Consider the following 20,201-nt stretch of genomic DNA (forward strand, 5'->3'; position numbering starts at 1 on the left):
GGGCCCCATGGGCTGAAGCAGTAAGTTTAGGGGCGCACTCGGTGGAAAGTGCAAAAAGGGGGCACAGCTGAGAAGCGCCTGGTAGCTAAAGCGCTTGGTCCTCGTAGTGCTTTGGGGGCAATTCACGATCGCGCCTCGGGCAGCTCTCTTTGGGCCCACCGAGGGTCTCCACGCAGTAGCGCTTCTCAGGGGGACACAGCGCTTGCCAGTCAACAGTTCACAGCGCTTCTCAGGGGGGGGCACGGCGCTTGCCAGTCAGCAGTTCACAGCGCTACTCAGGGGCACCATAGGAAAGTGCTGGATAGGGGAATCGGACACAGTTGCAGGTCAAATAGCCCAGGACAGGCCACACAACAGTGGCAGAACAGCAGAGGGGACCCAGGTGAAGTCAGGGAGCGCAGGGGGTGACACAGCGCCGATACCTGGTTGATTCCCCACCAGTCCTGTGGGCAGTGAGAAGGTCTTCTTGGCGCTAGCTGGTTCCTACGCCCTTGGTAGAAGTTACTTGAAGAGAGGGGGGGGGGGGTTGAGTTGAAGGCTTGTCAAGTTTCCTCAGCAGATCACTTCAGGTGGTCCCTGGGTTCCCCTCCCGCTGGGCCAGATCAGCGGGCTAGTTCAGTGTTCCTCACACAGCTTGGTGGGCAGCGCCTAAACCCTGTCACCCCCAGTTGCATAGGTTCCTGACTGGGCCCTACCGCCTAAGTCTCCTGTGTAGGGTCCCCCAGGTCAGTGATGCCCCAACTGACTAGAAAGTTTCCCTCCCTTTCCTTTTATAGCGTCAGTTGGCAGTGGCAGTTGGTGTCCACTCCCCTATTTTGGAAGGTTCCAGGAGCATCCTCACTCTAGCTATGGGCAGGCTGGCAGGCTGGTATTGCAACAATGTTTAAGGGTTCCAGCCAGCTCCTGGCTACTAGAGTGCGCCTATAAAGACCACGCTGCAGTCGCAGGGGTCAGTGGCAGCCATGTTAGGGGAAGCGAGCACCTGCACCTTAGCATTGATAAGCGATGGGAAGGTGCCTGGAGACCTAAGGCCAACAAAAAGTAGGTGGGAAAAATGAGGCAAAAGCGGAAAAAAATGGGGAAAACCACCCTGAGGCTGACGGGTCTAACACGCGTCCCCCCAGCTGAAAGTGGGGAGAGCTACCCAACCTTTAGGGAGTTCTCGTCCCTAAGGTGGAAAAACCGGGATAGACCGTCAGCATTGGCGTGGTCAACTCCGGGTCGATGTTTCACCCGAAAGTCCATCCCCTGTAGGGAAATGGACCACCTTAGCAACTTGGGGTTTTCGCCTCTCATCTGCATGAGCCAGCGAAGGGGTCGGTGGTCGGTTTGAATCAGGAAGTGAGAGCCAAACAGGTATGGCCTCACTTCTTCAAGGCCCAGACCACAGTGAAGGCTTCTCGCTCGATGGTACTCCATCGCCGTTCCCGAGGAAGGAGTCTTCTGGAGATAAAGTTCACAGGTTGGTCTTGGCCATCATTGTTGAGTTGCGAAAGCACAGCAGCGCCTATGCCATGCTCAGAGGCATCCGTCTGCACAATGAATTCCTTTGTGAAATCAGGTGTTGCAAGCACCGGAGCGGTGCACATCGCGTGCTTCAGTGTTTCAAATGCCTCTTGGCAAGCAGCCGTCAAGATCACTTTTCGTGGCTGCTTCTTGGACGTCAACTCAGTCAAGGGGGCTACGATGGTACCATATCCCTTGACGAACCGGCGGTAATAGCCAGTGAGGCTGAGGAAAGCTCGGACCTCAGTCTGGGTTTTGGGGGGCTCCCAGGCCAAGATGGTCTCAATTTTGGCCTGGAAGGGTTGCACCTTACCCCCGCCCACCAGGTGTCTCAGGTAGACGACAGATCCCTGTCCAATCTGGCACTTGCTAGCCTTGATGGTCAGGTCACCACGTTGCAAAGCCTGCAGCACCTCCTGGAGATGTTGCAGATGGTCCTCCCAGGTGCTACTGAAGACAGCTATGTCATCCAGGTACGCCGCTGAGAAGGACTCCAGGCCAGACAGCACCTGGTTCACCAACCGCTGGAAAGTGGCCGGAGCATTCTTGAGCCCGAAGGGCATCACTCTAAATTGAAAGTGGCCCTCGGGGGTGAAGAACGCTGTTTTCTCCTTTGCTCCATCGGCCATGGCAATTTGCCAGTACCCTGATGTTAGATCAATGGTGCTGAGGTACCGGGCTGCTCCCAGCCGGTCAATCAGCTCATCTGCCCGTGGGATCGGGTGAGCATCTGTCTTGGTGACAGAGTTCAATCCCCGATAGTCCACACAGAACCGAAGTTCTGGTGTGGTGCCCGGTGGGGGCGCTTTCAGCACCAACACAACCGGACTAGCCCAAGGGCTGCTGGAAGGTTCGATCACCCCCAGCTCCAGAATTTTGGCCACCTCACCCTGGATGCTGTTCGTAACTTTATCGGACAGCCGGTAAGACTTGGTTTTTACAGGCGGACTGTCCCCTGTGTCCACATCATGGGGACACAGATGCGTAATTCCAGGCGTGAGGGAGAACGAGGCGTACTGCTCCAACACCTGGCGACAGTCCCTCTGTTGTTTTGGGGTCTAGGATGTGGAGAGGACAACTCCCTCCACTGAACCATCCTTCTCCTGGGCCGCCAGTAGGTCAGGAAGAGGCTCACTCTCTTCCTCCCCGCTACCATCTATCACCATGAGGAGAGCACGCTCAGATCGCTCATGGTGAGGCTTCAGGCGGTTGACGTGGAGAACCCGATGGGGCTGACGGGGGGTCTTTAAGTCAACGACATAGGTAGAATGGCCTCGACGCTCCACAATTTCATACGGACCAGTCCACCGGTCCTGGAGGGCACTAAGCTCCCCAGGCTCCATGACCCACACCTTCTGTCCAGCGTCCAACTCCACCGTCAGAGCGTTGCGGTCATACCACTCCTTCATGGCGGCTTGACTAGCCTTCAAGTTGTCTGAGGCTTCCTTCCACAGCTTGGCCATCTGGCTGCGGAATGCCAGCATGTAGCTGACAACATCACGGGGAAGCTTCTTCGAAGTCTTTTCCCACCCCTCCTTAACAAGGCTGAGGGGCCCCCTAATGGGATGGCCATAGAGCAGTTCAAAGGGGCTGAACCCGACTCCCTTCTGAGGCACCTCGCAGTACGAAAACAGCAGGCAAGGGAGGAGGATGTCCCATTTCCGCCTCAAGTCCTCTGGCAGGCTCCGGATCATCCCCTTCAAGGTCTTGTTGAAGCGCTCTACGAGTCCGTTAGTCTGGGGGTGGTAAGGAGTGTAGAACCGGTAGGTCACTCCCCACTCCTTCCACATGGCCTGCATGTAGGCCGACATGATGTTTGTGCCCTGTCTGACACCACAATCTTGGGGAATCCCACTCTGGTAAATATCCCCATCAGGGCCCGCGCCACCACAGGTGCAGTGACGGTCCTCAGAGGAATAGCCTCCGGGTACCGAGTGGCGTGGTCCACTAATACCAAGATGAACCGGTGTCCCGCAGAGGTCGGAGGGCCCAACGATGTCGATTCTGAACCGCTCAAAAAGGGTCCCGACCACCGGGAGCGGTTCCAAAGGGACCTTCACTTTAGTCCCAGTTGTGCCACTGGCCTGGCAAGTCCTGCAGGTCTTGCAGTAGGTTTCAGAGGCAACCCTCATCCTGGGCCAATAAAATTGTGGGACCAACCGCGCAAAGGTTTTGTCCTGGCCCAGGTGTCCAGCCAAAGGCGTTTCATGCGCCAATTCCAATAAGAAGGCCCGGTAGCATTGGGGTACCACTAAGGCCCTGGAGGATCCATGCACCGGAACCTTAGGCTCACTGTAAAGGAGGCCATCCTCCCAGAACACGTGAAAACTGCTGGTCTCCTGATTGGTCTCCTGGACTTCAGCCTGTCGCCGCATGCCTTCAAGCGTGGGGCACGCCTTCTGGGCACGACAAAATTCCTCCCGGGTAGGCCCTCCTTCCACATGCCACTTGGCAAGGGTCGGTAAGTCCCCCACGGGAACAACCTCCACCTCCGCGGACTCCGGGGGTACCTCCACAGGCTCCCCATCGATCACACGAGGTGTGTCCTCCACAACATTCTCAGGACCAGCATTGGGTTGGGCCGTGGTCCTTGCCGGGCAGCCATGGACCGCGTTACCACGCAAGTCCATCCTGGTAACCCCAGCATCTCAGTGAGGGCCTTAAACTCCACTTCCTTCCAGGCGGTATGTTCCAGGTCGTTTCCCAGCAGACAGTCCACAGGCAAGGCAGGACTTATCGCAACTCTCAACGGGCCTTTCAATCCTCCCCACTCGAAGGGAACCTGAGCCACAGGATAGTAGCTCAGAGGGCCCGTCAGCCAACACGGCCAGATGGAATACATCAGGTACTACTTGCTCAGGGGACACCAGCCGCCTCACTACGGTGGTCATGCTGGCACCTGTGTCCCTCAGAGCCTCCACCTCCTCCCAGTTAACCTTCACCCTCTGCTGGTACTTAGCAGTGTTCGATGGTAAGGACGTCACTGGGTCCATCTCTCTGTCCCCAAGTGAAACCAGGGTCAGGCCTGTCCACTCCCCGTCCCTATCTAGGGGCAGCTCCACCCCAAGCGCTACACTTGCCACCCCGAGACTCTTGCCACCTGTGGGGGCTGGAGGTCTCTTGTGACACTGGGGCTCCCCCTTGTAGTGTCCAACCTCCCCGCATTCGTAGCACCGGCCAATTCTTGGCTGCTGACTCTTGTCAGGGTAAGTGGGCTTTGGGGAACTGGAATGAGGTGGGGTACTTACTCCTTTCCCAAACTGTCTAGTTTGTGGGCCTCGTGAGAACTCCTTTTTATCACACCCCCTTTCTTCTGGGGGACGCCCTGTCCGCCTTTCGGGCCATCTCCCCCGGGGCCCTTGTGGGACACCCGGGTGCTAACCCAAGTATCTTCCTCCTCCGCAAGCTCACGGGGATCAGTCAGCTTGCGGTCCACCAGATGTTGGCGCAGCTCCGGAAAACACTTATCCAAGAGGTACTCTCTCATAAATAGATTGTACAGGCCCTCATAATCTTGCACCTCGCTCCCACGCACCCAACCATCCAGAGCCTTACGGGCGTAATCAAAGAAATCCACCCAATGCTGCATGGACAGCTTATGGCTGCCACAGAACTTTTGGCGATACCTTTCGGGGTTGAGGCTAAACTTTTTAAGGAGCGCCTCCTTCATGGGGGAATATCTGAACTGATCTGCCTTATCAAGGTACAGGAGGGTGTCCCTGACATTGGGAGGTATGTAACGATACAGGCCACCTCCCCAGTGTTTCTTGGGCACCCCATGGGCTGTCAAGGCCACTTCATATGCCTCCAACCATTTGGCGATATCATCCCCCTGAGTGTAGCTCGCTATCACCCCTTTGGGTAACCAAAATCTAGGCTCTTGTTGAGCCCCTGGTACGCTGCCACCATTGGGACTTGCTGGCACACTCAATTGCAAAGCTCTCAGCTCCAACTCCTTAAGCTGAAGCTCGTGCGCCAACTTCCTCTCTTCCAAAGCTAATCTTTCTCTCTCCCTCTTGTGCTCTAACTTGGCAAGCTCCCATCTCAATTGCCTCTCCTCCCTCCTGTCCTCATATTCTTCTGACGACCCACTCCTCCTAGATCCACTACTGCCTGCCCTGGAACGTCTTCCTGGCAACACATTTTCAGTAACATCAATACCCAGTAGGTCTAGCTCTTCTTGGGTGGCCGCTTCCCCTGGTGTGCCCTGCCCCTCCTGTCCCCATCTCCTCTCCCCTCTGGATGGGCTCCCACCCATGCCCTCAAGGCGGTACAGAGTTCCTCCTTTGCGGCTCTCCGCCCAACCGGCACCCCCATCCCCTGACAAAATTCCCTTAACTGCACCACTGTATACTCTTCAAGGTTGGCCAGCTGGAACTCCATTTTGACAGGTGGGGACCTAGATAAATAAAGGAAAGATACTAGGACGTAGGTAGCAGGATTAGGTCAAAACAGGTCTTTATACACTCAGGTTAGACAGTGGGGGTCACTTGAGTAGGCTTGCATGCACAATAGGTGTCTAGTCTAATTACTGTATAGTCACAGGTCCTGAATCCCACCGCTCGCCACCAAATGTAGGAACTGGGTTCGCCAGGTCCCCGGGAGGTAGCTTGGACCGAGCAGGCAGGCACCCGAAGCTTAGGTGTTAAGTGACTATACAACACACACATCCACTGAGACAATAAGTGCACGCAAAGACTGAGTCCACACCAGAATGCTTGATTCAAATAAATAAGTTTTATCTGGGATCAGAATCAGGGCACTCAAAAGTCACAGCAGCATTAACTCCTTGCTTTCCCTCAAATACATGCTTTCCATTTCTTGGCCATAAATACTTAAATAAATAAATATTAAATAACATTAGGCCTGGTAACAGCCTTGCTCCTAGTCAGCACCTGCAAGGAATTCCCTTTTAAGACATTTAAATAGCATTTCATTACTCAGCAGCAGTCACTTCGTCGCTGCAAGAATCGGCGTGTCAATAAATGGGGGGTAAACATTTCCTAGCTGCAAAGATAAGCCATTTATCAGCAAATGTAGTGCATTTCACAAGGCTGGAATAAAGCAGTTCAATAATTAGAATAAGCGTTTCTTTTAGGTAAACTCCAACAGTTCATTAGATGGGCAACAGGCACTATTAACCTTTCCTGCCGGCAAAATGAGCATTTCTTTTGGACAGAATAGGCAGGACATTACTCTCTGGAGCTAAGCATGACAATTCCAATAACAATCAGGCCACCATAACAGAATAACCTTTCCCCTACTAAGGGGTTAACTTTTCCCTAGGGATAGTCACAAGAGCCCCCTGGAGGGTTCCTCAAACGACACAGGGCTCCTGCCCAGTCCACAGTACTTATCGGGGCCAACGGGGCCCAATTACAGTCTCCTGCGGGGAGGGTGGTCTTGGAGCCTCCCCGGGGGTTTAACCTTACTTCTTCGGCCCCTTCTCGGGCCCTTGCGGAGGTTCAGCATGCTGGGAATGATACTCGGAGGCGCGCTCTCACTATTGCGTTCTCCGGTGAAGTTGGGGACAGGCGGGGGCTCCGGTAATCTTCGCGAGCCCCCCGCGCAGGTGTCAGAGCCGGTCCTGGTCCTACCTCAGTGCTTGCAGGGACCGGGAAGCAATGGGAGGTTTAAGCGCCCAGCGACCGCCAATAGCAGAGCGGCTCGCGGGGCACAGCACAGGGACTCAATCAGCACACGGCGGGGCGGAGTCAACACGGGCGCCCCCGTCACGTGATGCCAGATCCAGGCTTCAGGCCTAGCGAGGCCTACTGCGGCCTGACAAGATTTCACGGCAGTCCTCTCCTGGCTCTGGGGGCCGCCGAGGGGATGCAGAAGGCGGCGTTGGCGTCTTGGGGAAAGCGCCGGGCCGCGACAATGTCGGCGAGGCTCACAGGGCCCCTGGGCTGAAGCAGTAAGTTCAGGGGCGCACTCGGTGGAAAGTGCGAAAAGGGGGCACAGCTGAGAAGCGCCTGGTAGCTAAAGCGCTTGGTCCTCGTAGCGCTTTGGGGGGCAATTCATGATCAGGCCTCGGGCGGCTCTCTTTGGGCCCACCGAGGGTCTCCACGCAGTAGCGCTTCTCAGGGGGGCACAGCGCTTGCCAGTCAACAGTTCACAGCGCTTCTCAGGGGGGGCACGGCGCTTGCCTGACAGCAGTTCACAGCACTACTCAGGGGCACCATAGGAAAGCGCTGGATCGGGGAATCAGACAGAGTTGCAGGTCAGATAGCCCAGGACAGGCCACACGACAGTGGCAGAACAGTAGAGGGGACCCAGGTGAAGTCAGGGAGCGCAGGGGGTGACACAGCGCCAATACCTGGTTGATTCCCCACCAGTCCTGTGGGCAGTGAGAAGGTCTTTTTGGTGCTAGCTGGTTTCTTCGCCCTTGGTAGAAGTTACTTGAAGAGGGGGGAGGGGGTTTGAGTTGAAGGCTTGTCAAGTTTCCTCAGCAGATCACTTCAGGTGGTCCCTGGGTTCCCCTCCCGCTGGGCCAGATCAGTGGGCTAGTTCAGTGTTCCTCACACAGCTTGGTGGGCAGCGCCTAAACCCTGTCACCCCCAGTGGCATAGGTTCCTGTCTAGGCCCTACCGCCTAAGTCTCCTGCGTAGGGTCCCCCAGGTCAGTGATGCCCCAACTGACTAGAAGGTTTCCTTCACTTTTGTTTTATAGCGTCAGTTGGCAGTGGCAGTTGGTGTCCACTTCCCTATTCTGTAAGGTTCTAGGAGCTTCCTCACTCAAGCTATGGGCAGGCTGGTATTGTAACAATGTTTAAGGGTTCCAGCCAGCTCCTGGCTACTAGAGTGTGCCTATAAAGACCACGCTGCAGTAGCAGGGGTCAGTGGCAGCCATGTTAGGGGAAGAGAGCACCTGCACCTTAGCATTGATAAGCAATGGGAAGGTGCCCAGAGACCTAAGGCCCACAAAAAGTAGGTGGGAAAAATGAGGCAAAAGCGAGAAAACAAATGGGGAAGACCACCCTAAGGCTGACCGGTCTAACAGGGGGCATCTGTGGGTTAAAATTGCCTATATGGTAACCCAAGTCTGTGACTTTAATGATGGTCCACTTGTCGAGGTTAAATGCAGAAGGCAATGCTCACAAGTTAAAATTGCTCAAGCGTCTCTATGGTCTATATGTTTCAGCCACTTCAGGTTCTAGAAATCTGGTTTCCTGGCTTTCATCAAGACCAGACCTAGTTCCCCAAATTTGTAAGTCGTAATCTATTTGTTGGAGCGCATTTTGCCTACTCATGCAATAGGTACTCCTACAAACCGATCCAAGAGGACTTCTGTGGGTAGAAAAGGGGGAGTAAAATTAATGAATCCATATGCAGGTCATAGAACTGTTGCACACATATATCCCACTCCCATCTTCGGTCTGTATGAGTATTTCATGAGTATGATTGGGTGAAATGTGCTGTGACAAACAGACTGTGACTTAAAATGTGGGAAGTTATGAGATCTAGGACTGGTCCTGAGGTAAGCCACAAGACCAGCTTTGTAGCACCTCATATGACAAACATGTAGACCATAGTTGCTAGAGTGGTTTGAACTTGTGAGCATCAGATTCTGATTTTTACCTTGCCAAACAGGCCCTCATTAAAGTCACAGACCTGGGATACTACATAGGTAATGTTGACCCTTATACCCATCTCCCCCACCCCATATTACTGCTCACTTGAGGGTCTAAGATAGAAGCACACCAGATACAGCATGTATTGGGGGAGAACTCTATGATGAACAATGTCACTAGAAACACTAGTGGGTGAGAGTTCATTTATCAAAGGAACTTTACACCTTTTTTTAAAATGATTTTTTATTGAATGTTTACAGATACTTAATATTGTACAGTGGGAAAAGATAATTGATCCATCATTGGTGCACAAAAAACGTTAACCACACTCCGAGGCGGTACAGTAAATAGCACACTTACTTTTCGAATGAGAGGCTCTTGTTGCACAAATTCTGCTGATAAAGCAGAACTGTATGTAAGGATGTCAGAATGTAGGGACGGAGTCCCTCTACGTCAGTACCTGTTGGTCCAAATCCTGACTAGCTCAAAGTGCCACACATGAACGCCTAACCTTCTCAGAGTAGCATGTGATTTTGAGAACCTCAAACATGACCCTCTAGTCCCCAAAAAACCGTGGAAACTGATTTGGTTATTCGCTCACTCATGCATGCCCATGGTAGATACTAGATAGACACCAAGAAAGTTTAGAATACATTTATTGGAACTTATAGTAGCCCATTAAGAAGCAAATGTGCTGGAATAATTAGGCAGAAGCAACTAAATAAATAATCAGCATTACTAACAGGGTGTATAGGACAAATATCCAAACCATGTCAAAATATCTATATGGCTAAATTTACTCCTACTGTGTGAGCACAGGGATATATGTTTGATCTCTGGGATTGGCCTAAGACCTCATACCTGGTGTATGTAGCTAGATGGTCTGCATCATAAGTGTAAATCTATATCTGAAAGAAACAGTTATAAATTCTTTACCTTAGAATTACCCCCCAGGCGTCAGACTGCTGGAAAGTTTTTTGGCAGCAGTACCCCTGTGCGTTGAAAGGTGGAGTCGGTGGGCTCCGCGTTCGTCGTCTGCATCGTGGTCGTCGGGATGACGTTGCAGCAGCTACTTAGACACCACCCTCGCGCGCTGATGTCCGTTCTTTCTTTTTCCGCGCCAGGAAGAGCAGATCTGGAGAAAGTGGTATCTCCAGTCACTATTTGACTGACTTTTTCTCGACTTTTGTCAACTTCGTTTTTTGAGTCCATCGACTCATAGTGAACGAGGGATGCCTGGCTTCAAGGCCTGCAGTTCCTGTAACCGACTGATGTCGGTGACTGATCCGCACCGCGTGTGCCTCTACTGCCTGGAGCGTGACCATGACCCCAAGTCGTGCCCCGACTGCTGAACCATGGCCCCAAAGTCTTTGAGGGAGCTGTCTTGAAAGCTACTCGAGGCCCGGCAGTCGGCTCGGGGTCCCGGTCGCGAGGGAGGTCGAGGGACCGATCGCAGAGCCATCATCACTCCTCTTCTAAGTCTTCGCACTTGGAGTCCGGTAAGTCAAAGCATAAGAAGTCAAAGAAGCATTAATCGGTCTTCAACTTCTCCTCGTCCATCGGCCAACGCGACGAAGGGTGCGGGTGATGCCACTCCTGCGGCTCCGCATTCGAAGCCTACAAAGTTGATTCCAGCCTTCCCTCCTTTCCAGGAAGTGACCCCTGCCCAGCTTTGTCCGTTCTACGAAGCGATGCATGCCATCTTTGGACAGCCTGACTCTGCCGGCGTGCCTTCAGGCACCGCGGACTCGGCTGGGGGCCCTAGGCCTTCAAGCCGGCTGCTTCGGCCTCTGCACCTCAGGGTTTCTAGAATCCAGGCTTGGATAACGGATTGGTGCCGGTGGACCTCATTACACCTCCACCGGTTCCATGTCCGCAGCCCACGGCGACCCCGGCTTCTGCCCCGATGTGGACACTAAGCCGGACCAGCGTTGACCGGTGCCAATGGGTACTTTTGTGCCTGTGTTCCATCCTGGCCCTTTTCATCCAGATTGGCAGCCAGAGCAGGGTGAGGAAGACTGGGAGGGGTCTTGAGACCCTTTAACCGACCAGTTGGAATATGATCTGGACTGGAGAGAGGAACTGGGAGACACCAGTGGTCTGGATACCTCTTCAGACCTTGGCATGTTGTCTCCTCCTACCCTGGTTACAGAGGAGGGAGTGTAGTACGCAGTGGTGTTGCGTAGGGTGGCCGAGGCTCTCCACCTCGAGCTACCTACGGTGGCGGTCAGGACTAACCTCCTGACAGAGGTGCTTCAGCTGGCAGCAAGCTCTTCGGAGCCCCTGCTGCCATTCAATGAAGCCCTAACAGACATCCTATTGGGCACCTGGTCTAGGCCTAACACATGGGCTTCTGTGGAAAGGATGATTGCCCGACGTCACTGTCTGGCTACGGGTGACCCTACTTTCCTCTCCCAACACCCCACCCCTGAAAGCTTGGTGGCCAAGCCTCGACATCCAAAGGCACATTCCCCAACGCTCCACCTGATAGGGAATCCAAAAAGCTGGACGAATTGGGTAGAAGATGTTTTCTTCCTCCTGCTTGGGGCTGCGGTCGGTAAACACAGCATGTCTGTTGGGCCATTATTCCCACTCTGTGTGGGATACGGTGGCGCAAGTCCTGCCCCAGTGCCCAGAGGAGGCCCGGGCCGTGCTCTCCCGTGCTGTTGCCGAGGGGAGAGACGCAGCAAAGCTTACTATCTCTGTGGACTGGACACCGCTGACTCGCTGAGTAGGACGAGTTTAACATCGGTAGCTCTTCGACGCCATGCCTGGCTGAGTTTGACTGGCTTTTCTGGGGATGTCCAGAGCACTCTAATGCTAATGGACCTGCCCTTTGATGGCTGTCGCCTGTTTGGTGACAAAGCAGACTGTACGCTAGAGAGCTTCAAGGACTCTCTGGCTACTGCCAAGTCCGTGGGCCTCTCCACCACACGCCCTGCACTGTCTGCTTTTTGCCCCTTTCGTGGCTACGGAATGGCTGCCGCGACATCATCACGACGCTGATGACGAACAAGGAGCTGACCGATCACATTTCGGCACGCAGGGGTACTGCTGACGAAAAACATTCTGGATCCAGTCTGACACCTGAGATAATCTAAGGTAAGGAATCTAAAACTAACCTATGTTTCTTACAGATATATTGTTACCAAACTTGTTCTTTATGCAGGGCTGCATGCCAGACACTGCTGTTGCTCCAGAACAGTCTTCTCTGCCAGAATCCTCTTTAGCACCCAAGGGGAGGTGACACCGTTTATTTGATGAAACAACTGTGTTGTGCCTAACGGTAGGAGCTACTGCTGAACAAGCAGAAAAAAATTAATACAGTATGTTATGTATTTGGAGCAACTTTTAACAAGATGTTCTGACTAAATCCCAGGAAGAGTGCCCGAATAACACGCAACATGCACAGCATATCCCCAGAACAATCTTGCGGAAACAAGTGTATTGTATGTAGCTATGCAGAGCAAAGGCAAGAAACACCAAACTAAGGAAGAAACCAAGTGGGCCCAAAAGCCAACTACCTACACCATCAATAAATGGAAAATAATTCATAATAAGGCCCCCATCCCCCTTTAATAGCTATTTTATGAAAAAGGAAGTTATCACTTGAGTAAAATCAGGGAGATTTCAAATAGGAAATAAGTGATTTGAGTCTCTTCTGATATCCTATAGGTACTGAGAAGGTGGACCAACCCTTAGCTACCCTCCTCCCCTTTTTGATTTAGAGTATCCAAATTGACACGAGGGGAAGAAACCGGACTCCTAAGTGTATGCTCATAAGGAGAAGTAGCTCTCTCTGGCCGTGATCTAGAGTTGTGCAAAATGTTCAATCTTTCCTACCACTAGGTTTAGGAGAAAACCATTTTTTTGAGAAGGACATCCAAAGTATGAGATATTTGTGAAATTGCATTGGACCCTGTCTAGCAATTACTCAAATATTTGTTTTCAATCTTTGCAGCACTGGTTCCTGAGCATGTTTACATAGCTGCCAGTAAGTTAAAAATCTCATACATCCCACTTGATGATAATAAAAAAATCGTCTTCAAATGTTTGGCCTGATTGTAATAAAAATCATAAAGTCTCTGCTCCAACCTAGCACAGATCTCTGCATAATGTTAAAAAAACAAGCAGAAATGTTCACCTTGTTATAAAAACTAATTGTTAGGTCACTGGAATTCTGTAAATACGGCCCATCTCTATCCTAACCTTCATTAGCAAAATTGTGGAATGTGAATGCACTGGTCACAAGAAAGTGTCAACTCAAACTACTATAACCAAAGAAGAATAAGTTTGCTACCTATTTTACTAATGTTCCAAAGACCAAGTTTGCATAATCTTCAAGGCTGAGTTGCCTTGAAACCCACATGGTGTTTTAACAGAACCCTCACTCACCTACATGGTAGGTGACATGCTTCATCATTGGGTTCCCAGCCTGGTCGCTGAATGCTTCCAGGGTGTGCTACAACGGATTACAGCAGATCTGGTCCTTTTTTTGTGATCTGTGGCTGTGTGTTAGTGAAAGGACATGGGTAAAATAATACTATTACAAAAACACATACAATGTAAACAAAGTATACATAACACATCATCTAGACTGTCACTTTAATGCAGAGGTCTTCAATTTGTGGGGCGTGACCCCCAGGGGGACCGTAGAGGCATTGAAAGGTGGTCGCTCACTTCATTTGTTAAAAGAAAAAACGACCCAGACGGTTAGTTAAAATGCTTTCCTGTGCTGGGAAATCGAGGCCAGGCAAAAAGCTAAACATGACTTCCTGCCAGTGTGTTGCTGGCCTGAAAGAAATGCAAATGTGCACAATGAGTTAATCTGCAAATGTAAAGAATTTGCTGATTAACTTGTTGTGCACATTTGCATTTCTTTCAGGCCAGCAGCACACTGGCAGAAACGTGTGTTTAGCTTCCTGCCTGGCTTTGATTTCTCAGGAGAGTGCTGTTGCAGTTAATTGATCAAATCACTTGAAACTTTTTGAGTTGTAGATCTATGAAGGGCTTGCTTTTAATTTCTTTGTATTTATATATTTGTATTTATATAGTGCTTACTATCCCTGATTCCCTGCAATTATTTTTGCTCTGCTGCCCTAAGCCAATTCAACAGAGCAGGAATGGACTGTATTTATAAGATACAGTGAACTTCTGTCCTTTCTGCCGGTGCACAATTTGGCCAACGCAAGCACCTTCGTTGTTGTGCAAGAAGGCACACCTTCCTGCGCAAAAACACATGGAGGCTTTATCCTCTTTCTATGTGTGCTACACGTAGAAAGAGGAAATAATTGAAGTTAAATAAAGATATTTCTCCTCGTTATGCATCCCTGGGACAGCTGACAGTTTTGACACATCCTTAGGTTTACAGATCCTTGTAAATCTGGGATTGTGTCAAAACCCAATGGGAAACCCACCACAATGGCCATGGAACAACCCCCCCCCCCCCCGATGCAGTGTAAGGCCACACATCGAGTTAGTGCTGCGTTGCTGTACACCATATCTAGGAGGCCATGAAAAGCCACACAAAGTGACTTTGCCTGGCCTCATCGGACTGGGTCTGTACTCTGCGCAACCAGAGCGTCATAGAAAATGACTCACGGGCAGGGAAGCACCATTTATTACCAAAACATTTTGCAGCGGTCTGTCTTGTACTGTGTGTAATGTGAGTATAAAATAAAGTCTTACATATTCACAGTGCTTTCTGTCATGGGCTGTGACTTCATAGCACTAAAAATACACAGGTCACTATTCTCCACTGCACAGGTTTCGCAGACTTCTGCAGTACATTAACTAATAGAGGCTTCATAATTTATTATAGTGCATTTCCCACAGAGTAACAACTTTTTGAAATGTATTTATTATTCATGGAAGCTGCCTGTTATTTTATATGACCTGACGGTGAAAGACCTAAAAAACATATGTATGTTTTAATTATGATGAATGATGTTAAGCTACCTCCAGCTGTAAATGCCAAGCTGTCCGCATCCCATGAAATATAGTTTGGTTTTCCTCTAATGCCATGCAATAAAGTTCCAGCCCATGCGTTACAGCTGTTATACCAAGAGCAACTGGAATTATGGGATTGTGCGGCTGCAGCGATTTTAGCTTAATTTGCCACATCATTTTTCATCTGCCACATAATTGGCTGATTTTAACAAAAAAAATGATTTACTCAAAGGATTCAAATGTTACTAAAAAGGAGCAACAGGTGTTGTCGCTCTGTAGAAGGCCTTTTGTGAAGCTGTACTGGTCACCTTTTTGTTGCTTATTGCAATACTTGGGTGTTAAACTGGTACTAATGAGATGCAACCCAGATTGACCGTTTCTCTGGAGAACATTTATGGTTGTCAATGATGAGAATAACCAGGTTCTAGAAATTTTTGTTGAGAGGGGGGTCCTTACACCTAAAACATTTTGATTGGGGGGGAGTGGGGGGTGGGGCCGTTTAGAGCACCAAAAAGTTTGAAGACCATTGCTTTAATGGGATAGCAGGCATTTTAAGAGACAACCGGTTTATTTTATCCGTTATCTATGGTGCGAACTGTCCACATGCCATTAGAGCACTCTACAGAAGAGCAAAAAATTGAGAACCATGTACTGATGAACAAAAACTAGTAGCATATCAAACAGATGTGTGTGGTACCTGGTGTAAAGCGCTTCAACGTCTCGTCAGGAGTAGTAAACGCTAGATAAATACATTTACAGATACAGCGCTTTAAAGGTGAACAGAAAATACTGTGAACATACTGATAAACAAAAACAAGTAGCCTACCAAACACAGATGTGGTATCTACCATTCTCTCAGCAGAGAATTTTGAGAGACAGATGTACTGTATGGGAGTTGGAGATAAGACCTTGGTCGGTGTCAACAGGGTAAAAATCAGCCCCCAGCCAGTGGACGGATGAAGAAAAGGTAACCAACTAGATAGCATTGACAATAGCAGAAATAGGGAAAAGAAGAAAAGCAAGTACTTTAACGTTGTTTCAAGAGTAGTAAGCGATATAGATGGAAGTAGGATACAAGAAAATTGGAGCAAGCAAGGTGACGCTACTGGATAAAGGGGAGGTTTGAAAGGATCAGATGGGAGAGACCTCAAAGTGGCATCCTCGTGTTCTGACATTTTCAACTTTCCGCATTTGGATTTTCACCTTATTAGGTCTCGCTCTCGAGACCTATTGTCACCGAGATGCCTCTCAAGGGAGACAGACCGGGGCATGAGAGGCGATTCGGGACCGTGGATGCACACGTACAGGCACACGCACATCTCTTGCTCCACATTCACACTCACAGAATCAAAAAAAAAAACAACCAACATGTCTAATAACATATCTCCATTAATCTGGTTTGCAAACTGATACTCTTGCTTTAAATTATCACATTTTGTCCTTTCATTGAGTTGGGCTGTCATAAGGCGTTGTTCGGGGGTAATCCTCTGGTCAGGGGCAAAAAAAACAGTGCAGTGCCACTGTAAAAGGGATCTGGGAAAGGTGCAGTTAAGCTGCTATGTCTGCAAAGCAAGCCTCCCTCTGCAGCAACAGTGCATACTCTGACATGGCATCGAAGGGATTTACACCCCCTCCCGCCAAAGATGGAACAGAACGAGCATGAGGTAGTGACTATCACCCTGAGTCTTTGTCACTGAGAAATACTAATTGTCTTCACTCGCACTTCTTCACCATCGACTGACGGTAATGTGACGCCTATGCCAATACAGCAGCTAAAATGCCATTATTAAATTATTCTCTTTTTAGGCAAGTATGCCTAAAAAGGGGTCTAGTTAAAAAGGGAACTGCCTCCAATGCATGCTTTTGCTTTCATACATTGAATTATATGCAATAGGTAAGAAATTATAATACTTATGGATGAATGACGATATATAAATAAAAACATGGTAAAGATGCCAGGACTGCGCATTAAGTTTCCAATTCACAAACGTGTGCATACCTCAGCATGAAATAAACACCCTCGCCAACTGCCACCCACCACTAGTTAGGCTAATGCATTTTAGTGCCTATCCCTGTATCTCTAAAGCAACGTCTCACATTATTACCTAAAGGTGCTGCAGCTTTAGTCTCAGTATAGCACTGCCGCCCAATACTGAATTTTCTCTGCTGTGTGTGCCCTAGGAAGCCAGTGTGAGCTGGGTCAGGGTCGAAGAGAGGTCATCTGAGCCTAGGGTTTGCTTACATTGATTTACATCTTACGCATCTCATGTCGTATCTAACCATTCGTGCTATAATTAGACCTCCATCTTTTTTATATATATCATTTTTGCCAAGTTGGTTTGCTTTAAAACTAATTTAGAAAAAGTTTAGACCACATAAAACACTGTGGAAAGGTTTCCATCTTGTATCTATTGCTCTAGGTGTATATTTCAAAGAGTAAAACATACTGAATTATGATGATTTACCCATTTATGTTTACTTCTATTAACACAGAAAATACTAACCAGGCGGGAAAAATACTGGTTAAGTGGCAAACCTAATGATGACTGCATGTGATACATATCTTTCCAACTTTCTTATACCTGCCGTAAAGATTGCCTTGTCCGCTACAGCCACTCTGAAATGTTTTCCTAAAAGCGACCAGGTAGCGTTCGTGGCAATCAATACACGGAGGCCAGGTTGTTTCTGTAAACCACTAGAGTACAATAAGCTACTTTAGTTTAGGTAGCACATTTGTTTGTGTGTGTTTCAGCATGCCTGCAAGTATTCTGGTGTACACCTTTTCCATTTGAGCATGTGTGTTTTGTGTATGTTTGGTAGTGTGTGCATGTGAGTTATATCAGGAGCTAGCTTTTACTGATACAGGACCACACTGTGAGCTGCGCTCACTCAAGGCCCATCACACTGGGAGCTAGCCCCTGCTGCAGTCACTGCGCACAGGATGTTGTCCCTTACTGCAAGGACATCACACGGAGAGCTCCTGCTGTAGTCACCGGACAGTGGCAGCGGTCTTTACTTCAATGAAAGCTTCATGTGTGCTATTACTGCAGTCACAGCCATGCTGTCTTTTACTGCATCACACTGGCCACGCCTACTGTTGCATCAGTGCCACACTGCGAGCTGTCTTCACTGTACTGTAATTACTATTGGCAGCCCACACTGTAGTGAACTGATGCCCTCTCACGCCAATGACACCGCTCTTGAGAGTTTTGCTCACTGTAGAGGGAGAAGAGACTGGGTTCTACACTACTCCCCCCCCCCAACAACACCCGGGGCATCTGCCTTGTGACACCTATGCAGCTAAGATAGCCTCCAGCGAGCCCCACCCCGTGTGATCTCCATCAGGCACATCTCTCCCTCAGCAGAACTATGTCCTAATTCACATTTTACTTCTGCAGATCGGCCTGGAGCATCTCTCTCTCTGGGCATATGATCGATCCCCTTAAGCACCCCCAGTGTACATCTGAGGTTTCATCAGATCGTCACCTCTGCTCATCTGCACAGCTCCTCTGGATGCCATGGATTTCGATATTTCATCCTCGAGATTTCATACCCTGCAGATCTCTTGCCCGTCGGTGTGTTTTTTACCAAGCAGTGATGCATGCACAGGGATGCTATGTGCAGGGACACAGAGGCGACCAGTAATTGTTTTAACTAAATTATTATTATTATTAGGAGGGTTACGAGAATGCTCGTTATTCCATTCATCGGCAAAGCAGGACAGCGCAGATTCGGTTCTCAGTCTATACAATGATGGAGTAGAGCACGAGTCAGACCTCAGTCCATGCAGCGACAAAGTGCTAATGACCAAGCACTGACGAAATATAGCACGAGTATGATCTTCAGCTCTTTCAGTGACGAAGGAGCGTATAGTTCAGTGTGATCTTAGTCCATGAAGTGACAAATGAGCATAGCACGGGTAAAATATTCGGTCCTTGTAGTGACCCAGTGAGTGAGCACCGATGCAGATGCCTGGTGATTGCAAGAGGTGTGCTTTATTTCGCGCAGTGGCATGAGAGTAGTTCAGTTCTCAGATGAGGGTTGTGACAATGGAGACTCCAAAATTCAGACGCCAATGAGAAAATGTAGGACTGACTGCTTTACAAATGTATCCAGGCAGAGCAGTACACTCGCTGACTCAGTTCTTTTGGCATGGCTAGAGAGGAGCAGAACCACCCAAGATTTTGGAGATGCAGGGCACCTCCTCTTTGCTGCTGGACTACAAAGAACCTCGTACTGTGAATTCCATTGCCACCCCACCAAGAAGCCACACTCAAATGATGTTTGTACAAGGGTTGATGTACTCTGGTTCTTGATCTTTAAGATTCTCTGGTCACTGAGTGAATGGGTGGTGTAGACCTGGTGGGTGCTCGGTTCGACAAGTGGCAGAACTGCTTTAAAAAAATTTGAGTGGGAAGATGGTGTTTGCTGAGGTCTGAAGCAAATTATATTACATCCGTTCAGTGGAGCAAGTGTTACTGCCAAGGATGGGTGGGAGGGGTTAGGTTGTTGGAACTGCATAATTGGGGGTACAAGTGCTGCACCCACAGCATGGAGTACACCTTTTGTGATTGTTGCAGACAGGTGGCATTGCTGTGGCAGAGTAGTCATGTGACGTCACCAAATAGGAGAGGATCGAATGACATTTGCTAAGACTTGGGGTATGAACGTTGCCAGATTGTGGGGGGTGATTGATATTGTTGCCATGGTTGCAGTTCAGGATCCTTTGAATGAAAGGAGAGCATGGTGGCATTGCTCTGATTAGGGCTATTAGGCTCCTAGGCTAGGCTTAGGCTATTAGGTAGGATTCCAGAGATTGGGGTAGCATGTGGTATTTCTTGGTTGGGTGGCCGAAAGCATGGTCACGAATAAGTGATATTACCTAGGCAGCTGTCAGTGTAGCAATAAGTAGTATGGCTCCCAGCCTCTGCAGGCAACTCTTAAATATCCAGAGAGATACTGTAAATGCTTACAGTGAGAGACGCACACACAGCATTTGGTTAGATTTCTCATCAACCTGTTACATTATCAGCCATGATTAACCAATAGTGTGCTTAGCTAGGTTGGCGACAATCAGAGGTACATCTCTAAAGTGGCTTGCTTTGTTCCTTGCAAAACTGGTTTGGGTGGAGTTGGATCCCTTTTGTCCAAAAACTAAATTACCTGTGGAGTT

The sequence above is a fragment of the Lissotriton vulgaris genome, chromosome 4_1 (genome assembly GCF_964263255.1).
Source record: "Lissotriton vulgaris chromosome 4_1, aLisVul1.2, whole genome shotgun sequence".
Lineage (NCBI taxonomy): Eukaryota > Metazoa > Chordata > Amphibia > Caudata > Salamandridae > Lissotriton > Lissotriton vulgaris.